Raw genomic sequence first — 27396 nt, 5'->3', positions numbered from 1 at the left:
AGTTTTCCAAATTTGCTGACATATTGAGTGTAGCACTTTCACAGCATCATCTTTCAGGATTTGGAATAGCTCAACTGGAATTCCATCACCTCCACTAGCTTTGTTTGTAGTGATGCTTTCTAAGGCCCACTTGACTTCACATTCCAGGATGTCTAGCTCTAGGTGAGTGATCACACCATCGTGATTATCTGGGTCGTGAAGATCTTTTTTGTACAGTTCTTCTGTGTATTCTTGCCACATCTTGTCGATAGATAGCTAGATCAATAAATCTATTCCTAAGAGATTACATGATTCAGCCAAGACCAAACATCTAATGGTGGAGAAGACAGCATTTGCAGCCAGGGCTGCCAAGCCTAAAGCCCAGTCTTTCCAAGGCACCAGCCCTAGAGGGTCCATCTGTCCTCATTTCTACCGCCCTCTATGACAGCCACTGCATGTGTCACTGAAAATTGCACCTCAAAGGGCCAAGTTTAATGTTTTGTTTGGCACCAGGGCAGCAGGGGCACAGAGTGGGGCCAAGAACTCTGGGGAGGAGAGAGGACTCCCCCACCCCACCCCCACCATGGACTCAGGGCTGGGGCAGGCAGGGACCTGACGCCCCCCTCCAGCAGCCTTCCAGCCCCCAGGGAAGGAGGCAGGGCACACACATGGAGGACGAGCCATCACCCCTTCTCCTTGGCTATGGCCACCCTCGCTGAGTGTCAACCCCAGCCCAGCCCCAGGGCTGGTGGGCGGAGACTGAGCTCAGTCACCAGCAGGCTGGGTGACCTCCACAAGCCTCTGGCCTCAGCTTTCCTGTCTGTATCAGGGGAGGGTCTAAACCACATCCGATGATCTCTAAGGGACTTTTTAACACTCAGCTTCTAAAACCTTTTAACCACCTGCTCTCTCCTCATTCTCAGGAGATAAGCAGAGATGGGGTTGCTCCAGGAGGATGGAAGGACAAATTCCCCAGTCCTTCCTTGTCTGGTCTGACGGGGAAGGGCCTCCTCCAACCCCGCCTCTGACTGGAGCAGTTAAGATCAGGATGAAAGCTGCAGGCAGGCTAGTGACAAGGTGAGAAGCCTGGTCATCCTGGGCCCCATCTCGGCCCAGGGGCCGCCACCATCTTCGACAGGAACCCAGGTATAGGTAGTCATGGCCTGGATAACGCACAGTGACGACTCCACACCTGACTTAGAGTGAAACCCAAGGGGAAACGGCACAAGGCGGTGGGACTCCTCCCTATAGTGCTTGCGGAACATGGCCATGGAGCAAGACCAGGGCCTCCCTGTGGTCCTTCCTCGCTGCATGCCCATCCCCTGTTCCCAGTGCAGCTGTACCTGGGAAGCCACCTTAGCTCAGGGCCACTCCGTCCATCTACTCATCTCGGTGCAGCAGCCCCTCCTCCAGGAACCCAGCCCTGCCAGGTCAGGGTCTCTTCTGGACCCACAACTCCTGTGCTTCCTCCAGTTGCTCTGCAGGGCAGCTTCCTGGAGACAGTGGATGTCAGTAGAACTCAGAAATAAGGGACGACTTCTAGCACAAGAGGGTCTTGCTAGGCGGACGGCACAGGGAAAGGTGGTGGCAGGGAGGGTGAGCAGGGCCTCTCCCAGGACTGAGGGCTCCAGCAGGAAGTTAAGCCCCATGTCGGTTCCATCTGGTGGTGACCGTGGGGTCTGCGGCCAACAGTAGCCTCCCAGGCCTCTGGGGACCTCGGGGGGCAGCAGCAAGGCATCCCCAGGCAGCTCACCGGCTGGGCTGACTCTCCAAACAACCCACCAGACCCACAGAACAAGTCCCCGGCCACAGAGCTGCGGCTGGAGATGGGGGTACCGAGCAGATTCCAGGCTCCTCCCCACCGCTCGCCTGTGCTTAGCTTTTGAAGAATGCTCAAAGTCACTATCTTCCCCATTGCCTGGGCCTCATCAGATGGCTTAAACTGAGAGATGTGGGCTGTCACATCTCACTGTGTGGCCGTGGGCAAGTCATTCTATTTCTCTGGGCCTCAGAGAAAGCCCTAGATTCTAATGAAATCAGCAAAGAGGCAGACAGAGGGCAGGAAGGAAGTCTGTCACTGAGGCAGCTGCCAGTGGGGAGGGGCGGGGGCAGGAGGGCCTGGGAAGGAGGCCTGGTGGGCCAGCATACTCCCCGCTACTCCACCCCCGTCATGGCCACTCATTCTTTGGGGGAAAAGCTACTGGTGGCTTAGGCTGGGGCTCAACAGGAGCCATCAAAGAATCAACCATACCCTAATTAGGGTCACTATTAATCTCTTTTCACCGTGGTGCCAGGGCCTCCTGTTTACCCAACACTTTGTCCCAGAAGATTTCTGATGGCTCTTCCTCCGGGGGAATTCCCAGCAGGCTGGCTTCACCTCAAATGTGGGTGCTTCTGCCCTTCCTGTAGGGAGTGCTCCCTGCTTCTCCTCCCAGAAGGGCTGGCTTCCTCAGAACCACAGCCTCTGGAATTATCTGTTCCATACCCAAGGCTCTCTAGCTCATGCGGTAAATGTTTCAGAAGCCTCTGCAATGCTGGGACCCAAGAGAGATGTACAGAGACTCAGGTGGTTCCTCCTTTCAAGGCGGCAACCTCATCAGAGCAACAGCAGCTACGATTATAACCACACACACAGCACTTTACAGCGTGCAAAGTCTCCACACACATCGTCTCACTGAAGCATGGCCCCAACTCCACGGGCAAGTACCAGATCCCCATTTAATGGACGAGGAAGTTGAGGCTGCTAGAAGGTAGAACAGGTTTGCTGAGCTGCATCCTTGGTTGAGGCCCTTGGGGGACTGACTTGCATGCTTGGGGCCTGGTGGGCCAGCAGCACCCTGTCATGGTAGTTTATTCTTTGGGGGAAAAGCTTAGGGTAGCTGAATGGAGGCCAAGCTCAGGACCTTGCCCAGGACCCTTGGGTTCCTTTGGCACAGAAAGGACCTCTCCTTGGGTCTCTCTTTCCCCAGATCAGGGCTGTGGGCTGGGCTGAGCAGTCACCAGGAACAGCCCACATACTCTCTAACCAGGGTCTTAGAATCGCCTCCCCCAAGTCTCATACAATGACAGAATCCTGGTGCAATCCAACAGGGATCTCAAAACTAGCCCTGGATTTCAGACTATGACAGTCATCAAATGTCAGCACCAGGGAAGACCTGGAGCTATTCCCTCTGGCCTTCAATCCCTGCAGAAATCCCCTGTACAGCTGGTGGTGGTTCCCCAGCAGACTGGCTTGCATAGGCTTGTATATGCCTCTAGACAGGCCCCTCCCTCCCTGGAGGGCCGACAGGTTCCTCTTTAAACCAGAACAGAAGGTAGGCCCTCTTAAGAGGGGAAGCCCGCCCCCAGCCACCTCCGCCCCCAGCAGCAGTGACAGGTTCCCCAGGAGCAGGCAGAGTGTGCATGGGGCCAGCCTGGGGCCTGGTGAGGCGAGAGACTTCCCCAGTCTCTCCTCCCTCCCCGGTGGACGCCCCAGTCCCTCCCAAGTGCCCAGTGATTCAGTCACAGGAACCAAGCTGGCTTTTTCCGATGCCTCTCCCTGGGTCTCTGGAAGGAGGGAGCCCTGAACAGGAGGAGGGCAGGCTGAAGCAGAGTCTGGCAGAGACAGGCCCTGAGCAAACTTGTCTCTGCCCGGTTTTTGCTCCCTGAGGGAATGGTGAGCAATGATTTATTTTATTTATTTATGCAAAATAGCAGAGTTATTATACAAACAGGCTTCCGAAGCAGGCCCTGAGGAGAAGCAAGTCCTGCCATTTTAGGAATCTCTCTCGCTTCCTTCCCCTCACACCTACCTGTCTCACCTCACCTGCCCCTGCGCCTCCTCACACGACTGTGCTCCAAGCAACACAGCACCTCGCAGTCTCCCCCGCTCCCCCAAGCCTTTGCCGGTGCTGGGCCCTCTGCCAGGAGTGCCCTCCCGCCCCCGCCCCAAATTCCGTCCATCTTAACAAAGGCACCCTGGACAAAGCCTGGTCTGATCCCCCCTGCAGAAGCCCACTGCTTCCTCCTTTGTCCTCCCATCACCAGGCAGAGCTCTTGAGACATGATCATAGGCCTCTGTGCACGGTAATTATCTGTTTCCGTGGCTGCCTGGCCCACCAGGCCGAGAGCCTCCCCAGGTGGAGATTTCTCATCCATCCAGCCCAGCTTTCCTGAAGAGTCTGCAGATGATATCTGTGACCCTGCAGGTGACAGGGTCACGAGCTCCCCCAGGCCCCCGTCCCTGCTAGAGGAATCACTGCGCAGCAGACCTGTGTTCTTACACGAGGTCATCACCAAGGAAGCTCCCGTTTGCACTGGTTAAATGTGCAAACGAAGGAACGAAGGACCATATCGGAGCCTCTTAAACCACCCAACCGCAGAGCCACTTCTGATCCTGCTCCCAATTCTGCCTCTGAATAATAATTAGCCTTTTCCCTATTTACAGAAAAAATTAAGTTACTAAAAAAAGTCTCAAGTATTTTCTCCCACAGTTTTTTCTGAACCCTCTGCCATGTGTTCCAGGTCTAGTACAAGACGACCTCAGACTTAGCACAGAATACTGATTTCCTCACTGCCACCTGCATCTCTCCTCATCACAGCACTCCAAGAGGAGCACAAGCTGGACTACTTCCAGGCAAGTCTGAGAACCTGGGGCCTAAGCTTCTCTTCCCCTCTTTCAGACAGCCAGGTTTCCTTTCTGACCTTGCTCAAATGCTGAGAAGGAAAGCCCTAGGCGTTGGCTGGCCCAGGAAACCCTGATGGTTCATGCTCCTTCCATGATTCAGGCCTCTAATTCCACCATTTACCATTCATTCCTTTGGCTGACGCATCACTTTCTCCAGAATTTGTTCTTAAAAATACATATCTCCCCTGGAAATGGGACTCCATCAAACCTCTAAACTGAAAGTCAAGGAAACTCAGTTTAATGCCTGGCTCTAGAGAGGCAATAAATCATAAGGGTTAGGAATGTGCACCCAGAGCCAGCCTGCTGAGTTTGGAACCCAGTTCTACCACTTACTAACTCAGCAGGTTCGTTGATGCCTCTACCCCTCAGCCTCCTTATCTGTGAAATGGAGATAACAGCACCAGCCTCATGGGCTGTTGTGAGGATTAAATGAGCTAATACCTATAAGGTGCTTTAGGTAAGTATCTAGTCCACTGCAGAGAGCAACAGATAACTCTACTCAGAATATTATTATTTTTTTCTTTCTTGCCTATAAAATGGAATAATAATCCTTATTTCCTCTTTTCCCATGAACTGCAGCTTACCACTCCCGTGAGAGTGAACATCATTCTGGAACCCAGTGGAATGTTCTCTGAAGCTTGCCTCCAACTCCTTTCTGCCTGCCTCCTTCTTTGCTTTTTCCTTTACCTGGAAGAAGGTACCAGCGGCTATGAGCTGGGCTCCTGGGGGAGAGGGGTCTTGTCCATGGAGGTGGTGATGTCACTTCAGTGGGAGAGCTGAGGGGACAAACCCAGTCAGATCACACATAAGTCCATGCTGCCTCTCCCCTCCCCCGGGCCCTTAGTGAGCCCCCACCCTGCGCCCACCCTGTGCTGGGTATGGGGACCAGGGATGGGCTACATCCAGTTCACGTTCTAGGAAAGCCGCCAAGTGGGTGGGGGAGCCCACGTGATCTGGTGGTGGACTGTGAGATCCCACACAAGCACCTCCACACGTGCTGCCCACAAACCGGCCCTAACCCAGTACAGCCTGCTCCGGAACCACTCTTGCCCCCACCAGGACCCACAGAAACATGATCTAAGGCCCAGCCACCCTGGGGTGAAACCTGGGGTTTTGTCTGGCTCCCAGGAGGCAGAGGCCTGTTCGTGCTGCCCAGAGACCTGCTTCTTTGGAGGTAGACGCCAAACCAGCTGTTCTAAAGCTGCTGAGGGAGGGCTGGGTGGGCTGGAGGCGGGATCTGGAGCACCGCAATTATGCGGCTGACTTCTGACTCATGCACCGCTTCCCCCATCGCCAGCTCCTTCGGCCCTCCTGCCCAGGAACTGGGAGGGGAGATGACTTGGTAGTGACAGGCCATGGCGAGAGGAGAAGGGTGCTGGGTCAGCACTGCAGGCTTTGGGGGATGCGGCCACACTGCCCAGTAGGGGACACTGAGGTTGGTGGGGCCAGAGGTCTGCCTATGTCACCCAGAGAGTCAGAGCCAGAGCCAGGGTGGGACCCAGGGCAGGGGCGGCTCAAGCTGTGGTCCAGCCCAATACCAAGATGACATGAGGAGCTTCTCCAACCCAGTCAGGGCCTGGAGCCACATACCAGCTAGAGGCACTGCCAAAACTCAGCCTTGGCCGGGTGGGGGGACAGAACTGGGCTCACAGACAGCTTAGAAATGACATCCAGCTACTGAGAGATGGACTCCTGGTGTGCCCCCAGTCCTGCCTCCACTTCCAGCCCCCAGGTTTCTCAAAGAGCCCTGAATGCACTGCAATTTACAGTTTAGAGAACACTTACTTTCTTCATCTCTCACAATGATCCTAAGGCCGAAGTGACAGAGGGATATAAATAGAGCAGGGCTTCTCAAACAAATCACCTAGGGATCTTGTTGAAAGGCAGTCCAACTCAGTAGGTCTAGGCTGGGGGCTGAAATTCTACTCCTTTTTTTTTTTTTTTTTTTTTTTTAAATAAGCCCTTAGGTGATGCTGATGCCGCAGGTCCAGAGACCACAATTTAAGTAGCTAAAACATAGTTGTTAACCGCACACATGCTGGGGTCAGACTGCTTAAGTTAAAATCTTGGCTCTTTCTGTGTGACCTTGGGCAAGTTACTTAACCTCTCTGGGCCTCAATCTCCTTATGTATAAAACAATACTCATCATAATAAAACCTACCCCCATAGGGTTGATGTGAGGATTAAATTATGTAAATTGCTTAAAGTGATGATTATCATTTCAAATTTTAAAATGGAGGCTCTGAGAGATAGACACACTCAGCAAGGTGGCGGAGGCAGGATTCAAACCCATATCTCTTAAATATAAATCCTGCAATAACAATTTGCCACAACATGTCACAGCCAGCAAGCCCTCCACCATCAGACAGACATGGATATTGAAGCCTGGAGAGCAGCCAGGAATTGACAAGGTCACTAGAAAGTTGATTCAGAAATTCAAGTCCATGACCCCCGACCTACTGCTCTTCCCACCACACCTCACTGGCCTGCAAGACAGAGAAAGTATCCCAAGTTCCCCCTGTGGGGATCCCAGCTCCACTGGGCAGCGGGCACCTGAAAACCTGATGTGTGTGGGAGAGGCTGCATGTGGAGGCTGCCCTCGTGCCCACTGTAGCCTGAGCTGTCCCGCACTCTCAGAGCCCTGCCTGCCAGTCTGGATGAGAATGGTCTAGCATCCCCCTTCCATCACCCATCTTCTACATCCATTCTGTGGCACTGCTTCATTTCAGGGTCACCCAGCCTGGGTAGCAGGCAAGGGAGGAGGCAGGCCAGGCCCATCTCCACCCCCAACCTTGGCTTCCCAGCACGGGGCCAGCGGGAGCCTGTGAGTCACTTGAAGGAAGTGCCTGGCCCCAAACAGGAAGTGGCTCTTCTAACAGAACCCTCATCCCCCAACAGGAGCTCCCCGGGGCAGGTGCTGATGAAGACTCTCCCCAGGCAGAGTCTGATGAAGGAAGGGAAGTTGACTGGGACAAAGCGACACCTATTCAGATCTTGCCTGAAACTCAAATGCAATACCCATTGTCTGCACTGGGAAACCTCGTCAGAGAGCTTCTCTGCTGTGTGATATTACGTACAACAGTGTGCCTCTCTGAGGCTCAGTTCCCTCACCTGGAGGATCACAGGGTTGTACTGCAAGAGCCCTATGGCCTGATATTCTACAATGAAATGAAGGATAGGAGGATGTGAATATAGGTTTTAAACAAATGAAGAAAAACTTATATGAAAGAGATGGAAACAGTGGATGCCAATACCTAGATTTAAGCTCCAGGTGTAGTGCAAGCACCGTCGTTTATCTATTGTTAGCACAGGGCCGGGATCTCATTGACAAGAAGACGTCTCCTGTACCACCCTTAGGCTCAAGGAAGAAGGGTCATGACCTTGAGCCCCACACATCACAAACACATGCTTACAAACATATTACAGAACATACAGGAGCTTCCGTCACACAACATCCATGGGACCACAAGCCTACTCTGCTCTCCTAGCACAGCTCAGGCCCCAGAGAAACTCTTCATTCCTTGGGTTTCAGGAACAAAAGGTGACTCTGTCCAGATGAGGGTCTGAGGGATGCACAGTTGCTGACGGGCTTGAGCGTAGGGTAGAGGGAGGGAAGTGGGGGGAAGCAGGATGCTACTGGCAGGAGGAAGGGGACTAAGTGGCAAGAATGCTTGTGGCGGGAGGGGGGGGCAGACAAATCAAACTTGTCTGATCCTTTCAGAGAGCAGCAACGTCTTACATAACAAAATATCCATTTCCCAGTAACACTGAGCATCCTCTTTTTTTTTTGGCTTGTCTCCCTGTTGCAATTTGTGGTTCTAAAAGTACTCATGAATTAGTGTGGTATTCACAATAAATGCACATGGCAGCCGAGAAACATCTTACAGTATTTAACAATTCATATTACTCAGATTAATGTAACACGAAATGTGATACTAATTCTTTACAACTAGATGGACATTAAACACAAAAATGAATAGTTTCATTACAAATGAATAGTTTCATTTTTATAAAATTTTCAAAACTTTGAATTAATTACTATATCACATATATTTAAATAATTATATTTTAAAATTAGATATTAATTATGATGCATATAGTTTTAATTTCCTAGATAATTTCAAGGAATAAAATAATTTTTGAAAATATAAAATTTCCTTTCTTTATATTTAATTTACATTTTTTATGGAAATTATTCAAATTCTACATACTTTAAATATAACTGCATTTTATTTTTGATCCTTTAGATTACTATCAATACACAATTTTCAAATGATGTGAAAATCTTGATTATAACAATTATAGTGATCTTGCTAACATGAAGACAACAAAATATATTTTATGAAATATGTCTTATTACTCATCCAAATTTCCACCGGCCCACCAACAAAATGCCCGGATGTGTAAGAACAATTGTCCTCCTTGAAATTTGGTTCCTTTCAATCATATAAAACCATAACTTTACAAAGCGTGACAATGAAACTATCTTACTTAATAGTTTCTTGGTTTGTTCTGTAACCTCCCGATATATGACAGAGACTGTGTGGCCTCCATTTGTACTTCTGTCCTGGGCCCGGAAAAGTCTAGACCAGACCTATCTGTTGACCCCCTGCCCACCAACTCACTTTTGTGGGGCTCAGGCCACCTGAGCTGGTGGCTCCTCCTCGCTGAGGATCAGCTGGGTGGTGAAGTCAGCCTTGTCCTCCTAAGTCTGCCTTTTAGAAAGTGCTCTTTACATGAAAGGTCCCCATGCTTAGACATGGGCCTTATTTCCGGAGCTGACTCATACACCCTCAAGGGCCGAGGCCATGACTTGAGGGCCATCTCCCACAGACCTGGTACTCTTTAAAGTCCCTGACATTCCAGCCCCATCTGCAAAGGGACCCAGATAGGAGGGCCCAGCTGCTGCTGGTTCACCAGGCTGGGAGTGCCCACTGGATCAGACAGAGGGAACAACCCATGCGCCCCAGCACCAGTTTTCTCCTTCTCTGCACTCACCTCAGCTTACTTCTACCCATGCCCCCTCCTGTCCCCTCACTCTGGGCCTACCGGTCACAGTGACCCACTCTGGGCTAAAGCCACCAGGATGCACCCTCAGCCCCCTGACATCTGAGCTGACAACTCTCCCTGTTCCCTGCCCTCTACCTTCCCAGCATCTTTCATGAAGAGCTTCCAGAAGGCAGGGCCTGGGTTCTAAAGGGGGGAAGGCTGAGGAACATGCAGGAGAGTGAAAGTAGGGAGACCTGGGTTCTGAGTGTGGCCGGGACACTGAAAGGCAGGTCGGCCTCATCTCTAAGCTCAGGGTCTTCATTTGTCAGATGGAGATGCCACAACTCAGCCCAGACGGCCTCGTGGGACTTAGGGGAGACCCGGTGAGCAGGACCTGACTGGGCTTTGTAAACTGCAAACTACCGAACCATGCGATGGGACCTTGTTTGTCTTCTGTTTCCTACTTGGCCTGGCGCATGCGGAGTCCCTCCATGAAGACACCATCCACCATTTATGGAGGGCCGGCCACGGCTTTGTATGAGGCCGACATTCCCTGTCTGTCCTCTCGCTTACCCCTCTTAACCTCGCATTACAGCACATTCTACAGATGCCAAAGCAGAGGCTCAAGAGGGTTTAGGTCTCATGCTCAAGGGCACAGTTAAGCAAGCGGCAGAGCCAGGATTCATACTTTATCTGACTCCCAAGCGTCTAGACAACACAAATCCAGTCACCAACACATATTTCCTGAACTCTTCGGTGTGCCCTGGGAGGCCTGGACCAGAGGGCCAGGGGGGCCTTGGCGGTGGATCAAAGCCACCCCCCAGCCTAGCCTAGGCAGAATAAGCAGACTTGTTTCCCCTGCACCCACCAGTCATCAGCCCCTCCTGCCTGCTCCTGGGACTAGGCGCTTCAGGCCACCTCGTCCTCTGGGCCCTCCACCCTATGTCCACCTTCACCCCTGGGGTCTGCAGGTCCCCTGAGCTTCAGGATGGGGGAGACAGCTTTGCAGCAGACTAGACATTAAGCCCGGTGAATCAGGATCCTGCCCATCTGAGCATGGAACCTCTTACATCATATGTGGTACGAGGGGCTAATTGACTCAACAGCAGTGACTGACCACTCTGGTGTCTGGCTCAGTTCATCCTGGCCACTGGGAGGTTAGCTCAGGTTCCGAATGAGACTGGAGCTGGTAGGGACCACAGCAGAGCTGGTCAAGGTGCTCAGATAAGCAGGCATGGGAGGCTGCGGGGAGTGGAGCCTGGCCCTCTCATCTTCACCTTTTTGTTATATGAGCAGAAGCAAATCACTCCACCTCTCGGGGTATGAATCAAGCAGGGATTAACCATGCTGAAACCATCTGCTTTTAGGTGGGCATGTATAAAACTTTGGTGAGAAACAGGGGGCACTGCAGCTCAGAGAGGGCAGGTGACTTGTCCAAGGTCACACAGCAGGTGAAAGAGTCAGACTAGAATCCAGACCTGTCATGCTCCGTGGGGTTAGACCCTCAAAGGCCAGAGTGGAGAGGCCAGCTTAGGGTGACATCCCTTGGGCTATCACAGGTGCAGGAGAACGACTGGGACAAGTTCCATCAGGGTCGACCCAGGCTGACATCACCAGTTAAAGCCATCAAAGTCAGAGTCCTGGACGCACCACTTCTGTTTATTTGTTCCTGGGATACGCTGACCCACACGAGTTCAACGAGCCATCCCTGAGCACTTTCTATGGAAAAAGTCCAGTAGACACAGCGGAGTGGGTGGGCTGGGCTGGGAAGAAAAGCCAAATTCAATTCAGGTGGGGGATGGGCCCCTTGGCCTCAACTTCCTCCCTGGTGCTCAGGGCTCCATGGCTCTGTGCAACCTCCCGGTTGACCCCAGTCCCTGCTGCAGTGCAGGTGGGGCTGGAGGTGGGGGTGGCATAGAGGCAGACTTTTCTAGAAGGGGTGACATCAGGACATCAGGGGTGATGTCACCCCTGCTAGGGCTGGAGCCACTACCTGAAGTCAAGCAGTCAGGGAGAGTCCTGGGGGCTGGGGCACTCTGAGGGATCTACCTCTGGGTGCTGAGGGACAGAGACTGCGCCTGGGGCTGGGGGCAGAAGAGAAGCACGGGGCAGCTCTCAGAAGATGGTTCTGGCTGCTGACCACATGACCCTGGAGCACCCACTGTGCACCCCCTTTCTAACAGGAGGGAAGAGCTGACACTTAACAGTGCTCCCTCAGAACCAGGTTGTGCCTGGAGAACTCTGCCTCTGTTGGTCCCACTCACATCCCCTGAGACCCCTTCACCAACCTGGGTCTCTGCTCCTCCTGAGAGCCAACACCTGTGGAGGCGTATGGGTGAGCTGCCATCAGAACTGCCTAAATCCCCTCTCCTGTGGGCACAGCCGCGCCTCAGGGGTCCTTTACCAGGGACCCCCCTGGGCGTGGTCTAAGTTCTGCAGCGATCTCGCCCCTGGCAGCTAGCTCTGGGAGCTCAGCCAAGTTCCCCTCCCAGGGGCTTGGCTTGAAGTCACGCTCTTGCTGCTCCTTCTGTTTCTGGTTCCACTTTTCTTATGCTCTTAGTAATTCCCAACCCTTTCCTCTTCCCCCAGAAAACTTCCTAGTAACTCAGTTTCACATGAATCCTTGTCTCAGGGTCTGCTTCTAGATTCCCCAACCCCAGACAGTTACAAGGTAGGTTCCATTTGTTTTCCCATTTCAGAAATGAGGCTATGGAGCTCAGAGACTGTCAAAGACCCCCAGGTGGCAGGCAGCAGAACACAGGCTTGAATTGAGCTCAGTCAGTTCAGTTAGTCAGTTCAGTTGCTCAGTCGTGTCCGACTCTTTGCGACCCCATGAATCTCAGCACGCCAGGCCTCCCTGTCCATCACTAACTCCTGGAGTTCACTCAAACTCACGTCCATCGAGTTGGTGATGCCATCCAACCATCTCATTCTCTGTTGTCCCCTTCTCCTCCTGCCCCCAATCCCTCCCAGCATCAGGGTCTTTTCCAATGAGTCAACTCTTCACATGAGGTGGCCAAAGTATTGGAGTTTCAGCTTTAGCATCAGTCCTTCCAAAGAACACTCAGGACTGATCTCCTTTAGGATGGACTGGTTGGATCTCCTTGCAGTCCAAGGGACTCTCAAGAGTCTTCTCCAACACCACAGTTCAAAAGCATCAATTCTTCAGCACTCAGCTTTCATCACAGTCCAACCCTCATGTCCATACATGACTACTGGAAAAACCATAGCCTTAACTAGACGGACCTTTGCTGGCAAAGTAATGTCTCTGATTTTGAATATGCTATCTAGGTTGGTCATAACTTTCCTTCCAAGGAGTAAGCGTCTTTTAATTTCATGGCTGCAGTCACCATCTGCAGTGATTTTGGAGCCCAGAAAAATAAAGTCTGACACTGTTTCCACTGTTTCCCCATCTATTTCCCATGAAGTGATGGGACCGGATGCCATGATCTTCATTTGAATCTTGAGCTTTAAGCCAACTTTTTCACTCTCCTCTTTCACTTTCATCAAGAGGCTTTTGAGTTCCTCTTCACTTTCTGCCATAAGGGTGGTGTCATCTGCATATCTGAGGTTACAGGCCCCTGCAAAGCCTGAACACTGACCTCTCCTGTCCACCATCAGTATCATCTGAGTCTATTTACATCCCTCCTGGCCATCTGAGCTAATCTTTCTTTTTATTTTTTTTACTGGAAGGAAAGCAGGAGAATATGAAGATGATCCAAGGGGGATGACTAAGTCCTTAGATTCTTCTCGTTGGCACAGATCCTGTTTTGGTCAATCCTTGTGAATCAGGGCGGGTCTGACATTCTGGGAATGCAGGGAGACTTCAAACCAACTTCATGAAAACAAGTTGTAAAAATACTGGCCGCCACTCAAAGAGGCCTGCTGATGAGCTTGGCTCCACAGAGCAGGGTTGAACAAGTTCATGAGAAGGGAGCACGCAGCAGGAAAGACTTAGGTTAGATCCAGAGGAAGGACTTCCCAGTAATTGGGAGCTGGTCCAGGGATGGGGTTGGTCATGGACCCTTGGAAGCAAGCGAATCAATGTCCTGACCTTCCCAGGCCTTGCTGGTTTGAAGCATCTATGAAGTCACTGGTGAGCAATGGAGACAAAGCAATGCGAAGCCAACCCTGCAGAGTCCTAAGCTTCAACCATTGACCTGGGACCTGGTTTACCAGGATGTTCTGAGTTTGTAGGGTTTCTGCCTCCTAGGAGGTCAAAAGTATTCACAGGGGACTTCCCTGGTGGTCCAGTGGTTAGGACTGTGCTGGTGGGGGCTCCAGCTTCGACCCCTAGTTGGGGAGCTAAGATTCCATGCGCTGCACAATGAGGCCAAAAAAAAGTATCTGCAGGTAAGGACCCCCAATCCTCCCCACACCCAGTGTGGATGGAGGCCCTGGGGCTGGCAGAACCCAGGGCGGCACTGGGCTGCCACCTGGCCACATCCTCTGCCCCTGCTGTCTGCAGCCAGCTTTCTGGGTAGAGACACCTCCTCCGGGAGCCTCCCAGTACTGCCCTCAATCTTTCCCAGCATCAGAGTCTTTTCCAATGAGTCAGTTCTTCACATCAGATGGCCAAAGTATTAGAGCTTCAGCATCAGTTCTTCCAATGAATATTCAGGGTTGATTTCCTTTAGGATTGACTTGTTTGATCTCCTTGTCCCCTTTTAGACGCATTCTAACCTGTCTGCTTTTACAAGGAGGTGTCACATGGGGCCTGCAAATGCATACACGTAGACATACAAAAATACACCAAGAATGCATTTCCAGGCAAATACTTATGGGTACTCAGCATCAGCACACGGGCTTGCGGAGGTATGTGCAGATGCACAGACAGGCCCCATAGACACAGCTTCCTGGAAGCAGCATGGACTAGGACCGCTGTCTCCTTTGGAGTACTAGCCTCCCTGGGCATCATGGGCTCCAGGAGTCAAGGTTGGCTGGGTGAGGGCTCAGGGCTGGATCTCACAGCTGCAGCGCAGGGACTTGGGGAAGGCAAGACCCCAGAGAACCACCATCTGCCTCAGTTCTTCCTTCCCTCTCAGTTTCCACAAACTCTTCCTCCAGGAAGCCCTCCCTCATCACATCCTTCCTCTCAGTGCTAGGGGCAGGAGGCTGCCCCCCAGAAGGGACAGCACCCCAATCTCCCCCTTGGACACTTTCTCATATACAGGGGAGGGCTGCACAGCCCAATCACAGCTCAGAGCTTTCAGGATCAAGGTCCCCTCCTTTTTCAGCCTTAGCCCTGCCGTGCCTCCAAATCTTAGTTCAAACGTCACATCTGAGTAACCCCTGTCAGCTTCCTTTCCAGGTGCAGCCCCAGCATCAGAAAGATAAGAGGTCAGCATAGGGGGCTCATCTAATCCTTAAGACAACCCAGCTGGGGCCAGTGTTCTCACACTTTTTTTTACAGATGAGAAAACCACAGCTCAGAGAGACGAGGTAACGCAGGGCCACACGGCTGCTAAGACTTTCTTTTTTTTCCTTGAAATCATATTCCCAGCCATGACCTCCCTCAGGAGGGATGCATTGACCTCAGAGGCAGATGGAGAGTGGCAAGTGGAGGGCCTGGCAGGGAGGAGCCTCCAGGACCACTGAACGTGGCCACAGCCACTCGGAAGGCCAGCGTGGGTTCCTCCATTCACTTCCTATGGGATGTGGAGCACATCAGCAGCGTTCAGTTTCCCCACCTGTGATGTAAGTGGGGCTGGGGACCATGACCCTCAGGGTCAGTTCCATTTGGACCCGGCAATGTGGCAGAGGAGGAAGGGGAGATAATGAGGAGTGCAGGGGCTGCTCTCCATGAGGGCGTGGGGACAGAGGAGGTGGCCACTGGACATTCTCTGGCCCTGCCAGCTGCCAGGCTCCTTCAGAATCCTCCTCCAAGGTAATCATCCTCCCAGAGGGTGGCAATCTTCTACCTTCCTCTGCAGGAGAGCCAATCTAAGCAGAGAATAAACAGCAAAGTATCCAATATACTGGGCTTCCCAGGTGGCCAATGCAAGAGACGCAGGAAACACAGGTTTGATCCCTGGGTTGGGAAGATCTCCTGGAGAAGAAAATGGCAACCCACTCCAGTATTCTTGCCTAGAGAATCCCATAGGCAGAGGAACCTGGCAGGCTATAGTCCATGGGGTTGCAAAGAGTTGGACACGACTGAGCGACTGCGCATGCATGCACACGTGCATCCAATATACTGGAAGGGGCGGGAAAGCAAGCCGGCGGTGTGCACAGCGCATGCAAAACTGATGCAAACACCCCAGGCAAACACCTGGGTATGAGTCCCCTCATTCTGTCCTCTCTCCCTACACCCCCGCCCCAGTCCTGCTGATGCCAACGCAGAAGCAGCTCCTCCAGCGGGGCACTCCAGCCCCTCATACTTTACCCAAGGGCTCCCTGGGACCCATAGCATCAAACAAACCTTTTATGTTGCATCGGCCAAATGGCAAAAACCCGAACGAACTTTTTGGCCAACCCAATAGTGCACTCTTCTCAACTCAGCCTCAACTCACCATCCTGGCCTCCCACACATGGGAGCCCCAGCCAAGTGGGCCTAAGTCCCTGCCCCAGGGACTCCACTCTCCAGCTCCACACCTTTACACAACCAGTTCCCCCTGCATGGAATGCCTTCCCACTAGCCTCGGCTTGTCGAACTCCTATAGATCCCTCAGTACCTAAATGGGAAATGCTGCCAGTTAGCAGTAGGAGTCAGGTCCTAAAGTCAGCATATCATGAGTAATTGCATCTGGTCAAAATCACCCTTGACTATGTATAGCTACCATTTGTTTACAATGCCTAGGCTTTGTTCTAGATATTTCCTGTGTTTTGATTCATCTTACTCTTACACTTCCGGCAGACTGTATTTCCAAAGACATTGGCACTAATAACTCCCAGCCCCCACGCTCTCCTTAGAACTCTGACACTCTTGCCATGGAGAGGTGGGGTCTATGTTATCACCCCCGACTTGAATCCGGGAGGGTTAGGAATGATGGCTAAAGTGACGCTACAAGATTTCCAAGGCCAGGTCATCAAATGGGATGCATACTGTGGGGAAGCACAGATGAGCTCAGAGAGAAACAAAGCCCAGAGACCACATGGGTAACCTTGAGCCAGAACTGCTCAGCAGAGCCCATCTTAAATCCTGAGCTATAGAAACTGTGCGGTAATCAAGTGATTGTTCTTACATAAAGTCACTGTGTTTGGGGGTGATTTGTTATATAACAGTAGTAACTAGAACATGATTATCTCCTCTTTAAAGCAGAAGAATCTGAGGCACCGAGAGGTTAAGCAACTTGCCCAAGGTCACAGAGCTAGTAACGAGCAGACCAGGATTTGAACCCAGGGAGTTTAGCCTGTGTCCACACTATTCACTGCCATGCCATTCTGAGGGCCTGCAAGGTCCGACTGGTCTCCAGGCTCACAGCAGGCCTCAGGGAGTGGTTGCAGAATAAACAACCAAGAGTAGGGATGCACAAAGAATAGCTGAGTGAGTGTGAATGAAAGCAGAGTAAGCTCCCAGGTGCAAGGCAAGGGCCTTAGATGAGCCCAAGCCATGCAAATGAATTGGACGTGACCCCCTCGTCACCTGGAGAAGGCGGTGATGAGGGAAGCCTGGCAGATGCCACCCACCTCTGCCCTTCATGGATGAGCCTGAGATGCCTGCCTCCCTGCTCCCCACCTCCCTCAGCCCTGCACGCTGCAGGATCAATCCTGGAGAGCCAGTGCCTCCTAAGAACAAGACCTGTGGATCCTGGAGCCTGCAATGGGAAGGTGCCAGGCTGGGAGGCAGGAGACCTTATTCTTACCCTGGCATGGCCAAGGCCTAGCTGTGTGAACTTGGACAAGTCCCTGGTCCCAGGTGCTCTCCAATGACACTGTTGCTGTTGTTGTTGTTTTAACTTGTTATTTTGTATTGGGGTAGAGCCAATTAACAATGTTATGATAGTTTCAGGTGAACAGCAAAGGGACTCAGCCATACGTATACATGGATCCATTCTCCCCCAAACTCCCCTCCCATCCAGGCCACCTCCAGTGACACCGTTCCAAGACTCACCAGATGCTGAGTTGGTCTGGTGGATGGGGGCTGAGGTGAACTTCAGTATGTGGGTCCTACAAAGCCCCAAAGGGATCTGTGCCTAGGAGGAAAGCAGATAACAAGAATGAATCCCCCTACCACTCACTGGTGGCTCTTCGCGAGCTGGGGTATTTTCTCATGCACCATTTCTAATCCTTGCAGCAATTTAATCTGGTACAATATCAAGTGACCCAGTAGCAATAGCAGACTTACCGCTCAACTGGTGCTGGAAACCAGGAATCCAACCCAGGCCCATTCAACCTCAAAACTCCTGCTCTTTCCACAGCAGCAAGAGACAGGAGCAACCTAAGGATCTATTGACGAACAAATCGGTAAATAAAATGTGGTATATACATATGATGGAATGTTATTTGGCTTTAAAAAGGAAGAAAATCTTATCACATGCTACAACATGAATGAACCATGAGGACATTATGCCAAGTGAAATAAGCCAATCACAACAAGACAAACACTGCATGATTCCACTTATACGAGGTATTTACAGGAATCAAATTCATAGAAACAGAAAGGAGAATGGCGGTTGCCAAGGTCTGGTGGGAGGATGAGGAGTTATTATTTAGTGGGTACAGAGTTTCAGGTGTTTGAGATGAAAACATTCTAGAGACCTGCTGTGCAACATGTGAATACAGTTAAGACTATCGACGGTATTCTTAAAAATGATTAAAATAGTATATTTTAAGTTATGGTTTTTTTGAACCACAATCCCACTCTTGGGTTAGAGAGGGAGATTAGGAGAGGTTTTAGAGGGGATAGTCCAGGCAGGCTTCATGGAAGAGGGGACTTTTGAGTTGGGCAGGGTTGGGGCAAGCATAGATGAGTCTGGGGCATACAGACAAAGGCTCGGGGCCTTTGGCCCTTGCCTTCCTGACTCTCAGGATGCAGCTGAGATCCCAGCCCACTCCAGGCCCCCACGATCTCCACACAGATGCAGCACCCCACAGGGGAACAAGCATTGGCCTGGCCTGAAGAAAGAATTTCTTGAACACCTACTATACGTTCCCAGGCTCACTTACTTCATGACCTCGGGCCATCCCTGTTCTTCAGGGGCCTCAGTTCTCCCATCTGTACAATCAGAAGGTTACCCAGAATTCCTTCCAGTTCTCACTGGGAATAATCTGTGAGAGGGAGGGGAGGTGGGAGGTACCAGTGACCTGCCAAGAAGGGCACCAGGACACTACTGGTCAAAAGAGCAAGAATCAGAAGCTGCAGCCTTGGAACTTCCCTGGTGGTCCAGTGGCTAAGACTCCAAGCTCCCAATGCAGGGGGCCCGCGTTCAATTCCTGGTCAGGGAACTAGATCCCACATGCTGCAACTAAGATTTGGTATAGTCAAATACACAAATATATTAAAATTTAAAAAAGAAGGGGCAGCCTCGTGATCCCGCCCTAGGCAGCCTTTGCCCACTTCCAAGAGGAAGGGGTTTGGTTTCATTCCAACTCTACACACAGGGGCCAGTGCCTCGCCTATGTTGTGATAGGATCACAATCCCGCCTCGCAATCCAGTACTGGAATGACACAACTGCACTGAGAGACAGAGCCCTCCATGCCCAGGGCTCTCTCCAAGAACCCCGACTCTCATCTCTCCCCTAACTCAGGAATCCTCTGTCTCCAGAACAGACAAGGTGGGACGGTCGCTGGTCCCAATCCCAGCTCTGCCAAGTACTACCTGGGCCTCAGTGTCCTCGTCTGTATTTCGGGGACACAGTTACCTCCTCTGTGAGGGTCAGAGAGGGCAAGGACACAAAACGCTGTGCCCAAGGTCTGGCATGCAGTAGGTGCTTAATAAATGGCCGCCATCATCGGCTCTCTTTGCAGACGATGCCATTTTCATCGATCTGTTTGTTCCTCTCAGAGGCTGGTTTGTTTGTCTGAATTCTTCCCAGAAGAGATGTTCCCCAGCCTTCCTAGGGGAATGCTGAGTGATGCTCCCTAGCCAGCCGCAGGGAGGAGAAGGGAGGAGCAAAGAGCTTCGCCTGATGGAAAAAGTCAAATCATCACCACGTGGAAACGGAAGAGAACTCCCAGGGAAGCCCAGTGGCTGCCCCAGCACCTTCCACCCACCCTCTCCCTCCCTCACCCAGGGGGGACTCAAGGTAGCCTCAGATCCTGCTTCCTAAGCTCTCCGAGGCCTGGCTGGGAGGCCTGATATGATCAGGCTGCTACTTAAATCGCACAAAGCCTTCTATTCTTAGCTGAGCAGCATCGAGCTCCCTCCCAGCTGCCTGTCAGTGCTACCAGCCCCTGGGGCATGGGCCTGGGGTCAGTCATGACCACAAGGAGGTGGCAGGCAGCCTGGTGACCCGACTCAAGCCTGAGGCCTGCATGAGGGCGCCCTGACCCTGGATGACCAGGGGTCCACAGAGGGGTCGCCTGGGCTAGAGGGAGATGTGAATCAGAGGATCCATGAGGTTACTTCTGAGTCTAGTCTGCTTCTCAAAGTCTTGATTTCAAAGAGCCAAGATTCTAGGGTTCCATGATTCAGTGCTTCCAAGAGTTGGGGACAGAAAGATTCCGTGGTTCTAAACAACCAAGTTTCCAAGGTGCTGTTGAAGATCCGAGGCTGGGCTTAGCGTACGCACTCCCCACCCTTCCCGTTAAGAGGCAGAGGATGGCTGGCTCCATCCTGATCCTGGAGTCCCCTGCACAAGCATTACATACAGCTCACTAGACTCAGCACTGGGATCTGCAATAGTCCGCGGCCCCCCAGATCTGCTGGGGGCAAGAGTTCCTAGGGAACTTCCTCCTAGGGAAAGGAGGTGGGGATGGGCCGAAGCTGCCCTGAGGCCCACTATCATCAGACACTGCTGGGCAGGGCGTCCACTATCAGCATCTGCCCTGGGCTAGCAGGACCAGCATACACCTGTCAGACAGGTCTGGAAAGGCTAGGGGACCTGTCCAAGGTCAAAGCTGGGACATGGAGGAGCCAGGGTGAGAGCTCCAGGCCTGGCTGGCTTCAGAGATCATTCCTTGACTCACACTGCTTCATGTTAGCTCACAGCTTCCTGGGACAACCTTCCCCAACATGCTCTTTCAGATGCAAAACTGAGGCCCAGAGAGAGAAAGGTCAAGTGCTCAAAGGCACAGGGAATTGGTAACAGAGCCAGGCAGGACTGTTCCCACTGACTGTCCTCCATGCCCTGACCAAGTCCTTGCCACTGATCCTTCTCTAAATCCTCTCTTTCTGCCCACCCGGAACCAGGCTTCAGGGGCAGAGCTCTGTCCTGCTCTCCGTCGCCAGCACAGCAACTGCTCCATCAGGTCATCTGAGGGACGAGCCGAGAATCAGGGGATGGGATGCTGGGTCATGGCCTCATGCCCAAAGCTGGCCAGCTAAGCATAAGGAGTGACAAGGTCTGGCGAGGGCTGATCCAGGGTTGGTCAGTTCACAGGGGCATTTGTCAGAAATACTCAGAGGCTAATTAACCAGCTGTCCCATTAAGGAAAGTAAACGAGGCTTCACTGAGCTGGCGTCACAGAGCCTGCTGGTCACCAGAACAGGGAACAAACACAGCCTTGGCTTCCTGAGCCACTGGCCTGCACTCACTATGAATCAGTGGTGCTTTTTGCTTTCTAATAGAGTGTGTGTGTGTTTTTTTTTTTGACTCCAGGTCTTTGTTGCAACATGAGGGATCTTTAGCTGTGGCATGGAAACTCTTAGTTGAGGCATGCGGGATCTAATTCCCTGACCAGCGCTTGAACTCAGGTTCCCTGCATTGGGAGCACAGGCTTTGCCACTCGACCACCAGGGAAGTCCTTCAATAGAGTTGTATAGGTAATTCCACAATGCTGAGAGTTAGGCGTCCCTTACCTTCCTTCTACAGGAACAAGGAGGTCAGGGACTTGCCCTAGGCCACTGGCTAGAATGCAGTCAGGGCTGCCCCATCCCAGAGAGAATGCCCAGGTGACTCAGAGCCTCCCCTGCTGGGCTCATGAGTGGAGAATGTATCTAAGCTGCCCTGATCATTTTATGGAGCTTAAGAGAAATTTCCTCTTTCCTGCTTAGAGAGAGGTCACAGACCAAGTATCTAAAAAACCGGTTGCTTTGTTCTGGGCTAGAACTAAATCTTTCTGCAAATCAGTGGCCTACTAAGTACCTGGCACCAGGTGTCCCTCCTGCTGGGTAGTTTGATTTGACCTCACACCAACCTCAGAAGCTTTATAGCCTAGGCCGAGCCTCAGACTGGCCATGTCGCAGATTCAAGGTTGCACACGTAAGGGGTGGAGCTGGGACAAGAATCCAGGTGTGTCAGGGCTTTTTAAGCCGGAGGGCTGGGAGAGAATAGATATTTATATTCACTGGGCTCTCTTTTCAATAAACTCCTTAAGTCTATGCTGCCCCCTCTCTATATCCTTCTCCCTGCCCGCCCCCTCCCCTGCCCCCAACCCTGTGCCAATGGAAGCAGAGGGAACATCTGTGATGCCAGTTGTCTACCTCTAACCCCCAGCCCTGGTGGGGCCAGAACACCATCTGGGAGCCACTCAGGAACAAGGGCATTGAGAGGGACCCTCAGAGCTCTTGGGGAGTGGAGGCTGGGTGCAGCCCAGCCCTATACTTCTGCGCCCCCATCCTGGACAGGTGGCTTTGACCAAGCACTCCGTGTGACAGGCTGCAGGCCCCCCAGAGGGGTATCCCAGGCCCTGTTGAAATAAAGCAGCAGCCACACCAGAGACCTGAGTTGCTCCCACTGACACCTCTTGGGAAGCAGAGGGGAGGGAGGGTGACAGTCTTGTTCTGCCCTCAGGGACACAGGCCAGAGTCCCCCAGATAAGAGAAGCCTGTTGAATCCAGTCTGCGAGCAGAAAAGAAATGTTGAGGAAGGAGCATTCTGACACATGCCCCACCCTTTCCCAGGGGCCAGACTCAACACTCTGCAGGCCTCTGGGGTGCAGCTGGGAGGGGTGGTGTCTGGTCCCAGGACCTAGCACTGCTTTTCCTCCTGTCAGAAGGCACACATACACAGGAGTGCAAACATGCAGGCCTGGCCTACCTGTGCAACATGTACATAATTCATGGGCTCCGATAGCTTTGGCCTGGATAAAGTATACCCTACAGAAGCCTGAATGGAGATTAGCGAGTGGCCACCCGGGAGCACTTCTGGGAAAGGGGTGAGTCCCCAGAGGGCTGGGGGACTGTGGGGGGCGAGGGTCAGTTTACTATATGCTTTCACAAGTTTTATCTCATTGAATCTTCAAAGAAGCCCAGTGTGGGAGTTACTATTGCTCCCATTTTACAGATGAGGAAACTGAGGCTCAGAAGTCAAGTAGCTTACCCATTTTCACACAGAAGGAAGAAGCAGAGCTTCCTATCCTGCACCAAGCTGCTTCATGCAGGCAACCCGCAACCCCTGTCTAGCTCAACTCCCCTCCGCCACCCAGTTTGGGGCCTTAGAAAAGCCATCTGTGAGGACAGCATGGCACTTCATCCTGAGCTCAGCAGATTGGATGCTGAAAGGAAGACAGAATGAGGACTGAATTCCTCCAGCAGAGTCAGCCTGACCTCTGCCCTGGCAAATGTCTGGCCCTTGCCCTGCTAGGGCTTCCCAGGAGACCTCAAAGCTGGGGGAGAAACAGTCTGGTCCTCCCCTGCACACATGCCAAGAATTCCCAAGAGCCCTTCAGAGCTGGAAGGGACATGCTAGGTGACCTTGAGCCCAACCATGAGCAAGAGCAACGCAAGGTCCAGAGCAGGAAAGGACTCGTCCAAGATCCCACGATGGAAGAGTCCAGTCCGTCCACAAACCTCCGGGCGGCAGCAGCCAGGTGCTGGGGACACCGGGATGAATGGCTTGGCCCTCAAGGTGCTCCCACTCAGCTGGTGTTCGGACCCTTGGGAGCTGCTCAGCTTCTCCAGCCCCATCTCCAACATCCCACCTCTCCTCCCTCTGCCTCCATCACCCCAGGCTCTACACAGGGTCCAGAAGGTGTAACCTACCCGGTTGCCACCTCTGTACCTGTGCTCCAGGCTGTTGCCTTTCCAAGAATGGCCTTCCCGGCTGGCCAGAGCCTGTCTACCCCTCCAACCCCCAGGTGACCTCTGCTCTTCTGTGCAGAGACTAACTCCAGATTCCTGAGCCCAGCTCAGGCCAACAGAGCCCAAGGAAAGTGCTCCTTCCCTCTTCTGAGCCTCCCCTCACTCCTGACAACATCAAGGAACTCCTTCTGTGTGAAAATGGGTAAGCAACTTGACTTCTGAGCCTCAGTTTCCTCATTTGTAATATGGGAGCAATATTAACTCTGTCTAGGGTAAATGTTCCTGAAACTGTCTCCCTTACCCACCTCTGGACCAGGGACTACAGAGCCACTGAACTCAGCAGTAACTGCATCACCCACCTACCTCCCATGAAGACCCCTAACAATAAAAAACAAAAACACTTCTTTCTTTTAGGGCTAGTATTTGTCTTTCTTTAAAAACCCTTAGTGGGCCCAAGGAAATGAAATGAAAGGTTCTTAGTCAGACACATCTTGGCATTTCCAAACGCTGGCTGTGTGCCTGGCACCCAGGAGACGTCTGAGAGATGTGTGTTTGGTGGATGAAAGAATCAAAATATCTCCACCATTCACTTCCTCCTGTTGCCTGAAACTCCACCATTATTACCAATTCTTTCCTGGGGCTAAACGGTCCTCCTGCAGATCCTCTCTCAAAAGGCAAGCTGCCCAGGGCAGAAACAAGCTCTAGCTGAAGCCTTCTGTGCCAAATTGGAAAGTGAGGGTATACAGATCAGCTCTCCCGTGTGTTTTCTCCAGGCTATCAGCCCCCAGACCCTGCTCTGCAACAAAGCAGCCGCGTATTCAGGCAAGCTTGGGAAAGGCTGGTGGTACCTGTGCCACAGGCTGGGGATCCCTCGTGCACATCAACACAGTAAAGGCCCTGAGAAGCCCTGCTCTGAGCTATGTGACCTTACATTTCCCAAATCTAGGCGTCCTGGGGCCCAGAACCATCCCAGGGAATCAGGGCTCCGCAGAGCACAGTCCAGGCAGTGTGGACCAGATGGTGGGCCCAGGCCCACTGCAGGACTAGTATGCATGCTAAAGGCAAGCCCACACTCCCCGCTGGCCGATCCAGAGGCAGATGATCCTGCCCCAGCTTTGTGACAGAAGCAGTAAATGAACGGGGCATCACAGGGCTTGCAAACGGAGCACAGGAGAGGGAAGAGGTAACAGGCCAGGCTGGAGACCTGAATTCCCACTGAAGTTCTGTGCTCACTGCTGACCACTGGGCAAGGGACCTCCTCCAGCTGAGCTCAGTTTCCATTGTCTGCAAAACAGAGATAATGCTATGCTCAGGGCTGCTGTGAAAATGCAGTGTGGTGCTGCAGGCAGAGGTGGATTATAAACTGTAAAGTCCTGGGCCGGCATGTGCTGTGTACATCATGATATACCTGTGTGTGCTCCTGGGAGGGTGTGGTCATGTCTTGATTGATCACAAGCCACTGCAGAGGTCCTCAATCAGGATGGATAGATGATGGATGCAAGACCCAGGGACAAAAATTTCTAGTTGAATAGCTACGAGTGAATGAATCAATGAAGCAATTCTAATAAGCTCAGTAATAAGCTCAGTTGTCCCATTTCTCAGTCCCCAACTGGTAGGAGCAGCAAATTAGGAAATACACACAGGGGCAAGAGGGGAGGAAAAAGAGGTGCTGGACCACTGGAGGCAGATCTGTGGGCAGGGAGAGAAGAGTCAGGAACCCACAAAGGCAGAAACTGTTGTTGAACAAGTGAACAGTCCTGGGTCACGGGGTGCAGGAAACCTGTGGGGTCTCAGCTGGTCTTGGCTCTCTGAGCAAAGCAGTCAGTGTTCACAGCGTTCACCATCCCAGGAAGTTAACCACGTGGGCCTCGTGCAGGGAAAGGAAGCCATCACTCCTTTTCGAAAAGGTTTCCAACCCAAACTATTAGACGGCTGTTTTTAAAGGGAACAGGAAGTAGGAGGAAGCCCCAGGGACACAAGCCTTAGCTGCCTGAAAAAATAGGCTGGGATGGAAAGAATCTGCCTGCAATGCAGAAGACCTGGGTTTGATCCCTGGGTCAGGAGGATCCCCTGGAGAAGGGAATGGCAACCCACTCCAGTATCTTTGCCTGGAAAATTTCATGGACAGAGGAGCTTGGCGGGCTACAGTCCATGGGATTGCAAAGAGTCGGACACGACTGAGCAACTAACACTTTACATTTTTATACCAACTCATCAACATATTCATGCACAGAACAAACTTTTTTTTTCTTTTTTTCTTCAGCTGCATGGGGATCTTAGCTCCCTGGGGATGGAACCCATCCCCCCAGCACTGGAAGCATGGAGTTTTAACCACTGGACTGCCAGGGAAATCCCCACAAACATTTTGAAAGTGCCTATTGTGTGCCAGGTAAGTGCTGTTAGGCGCTGGGGGGAAGGGATACCAGGCCTCGTCGGACAGTGTAACACATTGAAGACCTGGATAGACTAATGAAGTATTGGGTCACTTGAGGATAGTGAAGGAGGTGTTGGAGAAAAAAGCCACAGACAGGAATTCTGGAGGACCAAGCTAAATCACCATGTGACCTCAGGCAAGTGACCTTCCTTCTTTGAGCCTCCACATTCCCATTCAAAAAGTGGGGCAGATTTAAAAAAAAAAAAATCACTTAAAGTACTACTCTGCACCAGGAACTGGACCAGTGGTTACAGACCTTATCTAATGCACACAGCCAGCAAGATAGCTGCTGCTATTTGTGGTGGGGAATGATTGTCCCTTTTACAGATGAGCAAATTGAGGCTCAGCTGGTTACTCACATGCCTGAGGGCAGAAAGTTGGTGGGAGCCAGAATTAAAACCCAGGTTTGCCTGACTCCAGAGCTCCCCCTCTCTGGCCCTCCCAAGCAAGTCCCACGCTGCCTCTCACAGAGGGCCGCTAAGGTTCGGTGACATCATGAATAGCAAACTGCTTTGTAAAAGGTAAACTATCCTGTGATCAAAACCAAAGAGAAATCAGTCTTGATCCTCCAGGAAAACAAACACTGAAGTTCACAGGAGCATTGAGAACTAGCTGCAACCCAGAACTCCTGGGTTCCCGATCCCTCTACCTCCTTGACCAACTTCTTCCCAGGGAAAGGGCAGTCCCAGGAGCCCTGGGCAACCTCCCACAGCCCATGCAGTGCCCTCCCAGACTGGAAACGGCCTCACGCATGACAACCCCTGTGGTCCTCCTCTGCTGAGGACCTAGATGCCTGGCCTGGTGTGAATGGGGGTAGGGGCTAGGCAGAATCAAGAGCCCCATGGCTCCTTGGTCCCACTGACAAGCCAGTCACCTCATCTCTCTGAGCCTTGAGTTACCCCACCCACAAAAGAGAGATTAACGTAGACAGACCTCACGTGGGAAAGGATCTGCTCAGAGGAGGGACTCGACAAATATAACTGACCTTTTGTGGGATGAGTTTAGGTGGGTAGGAGGAAATCCAGGCTCTCAAAATCCCTGTTTGAGGAGGCAGGTGCTGCCCTACCCACCAGGAATCCCCCCATCCCCACTCCCTGTCTAACCTTAAACGTGCCCCTCCTGCTCTCGGAAGCCCCGGCCTGAGGGGTGAGCTCAGCTCCTACCACCACTGCCATCAGCAGGACCCTAATTTACTGACTTCCCAGGGTGGTGGGAGCCTAGGTAAATGAGAAACAGAAAGGGGGGCTTCAGCTGAACTGTAT

The 27396-nt window shown here is 52.2% G+C and overlaps 1 protein-coding gene across 11 annotated transcripts in view; it reads right to left on the bottom strand.

The window, feature by feature from the left end:
- GDPD5 (glycerophosphodiester phosphodiesterase domain containing 5) overlaps positions 1 to 27396 on the bottom strand; it is a 90661-nt gene that overhangs the window by 50560 nt on the left and 12705 nt on the right. For 5 of the 11 annotated variants that reach the window (XM_044929359.2, XM_025266403.3, XM_044929358.2 and 2 more), the window contains 2 exons: positions 17688 to 17769; positions 5333 to 5421 (listed from right to left, as the gene is read on the bottom strand). The gene's annotated coding sequence lies outside the window, so the exon portion shown is untranslated. Of the gene's footprint in view, positions 1 to 5229; positions 5422 to 17687; positions 17770 to 17921; positions 18023 to 27396 lie in introns of all 11 variants that reach the window. The other 6 variants (XM_025266402.3, XM_044929360.2, XM_006074079.4 and 3 more) reach the window with 4 other exon arrangements.

The sequence above is a fragment of the Bubalus bubalis genome, chromosome 16 (assembly GCF_019923935.1).
Source record: "Bubalus bubalis isolate 160015118507 breed Murrah chromosome 16, NDDB_SH_1, whole genome shotgun sequence".
Classification (NCBI taxonomy): Eukaryota; Metazoa; Chordata; class Mammalia; order Artiodactyla; family Bovidae; genus Bubalus; species Bubalus bubalis.
The sequence above is the reverse complement of the archived record's forward strand: the minus strand, read 5'-3'. Positions and strand labels throughout refer to the sequence as shown.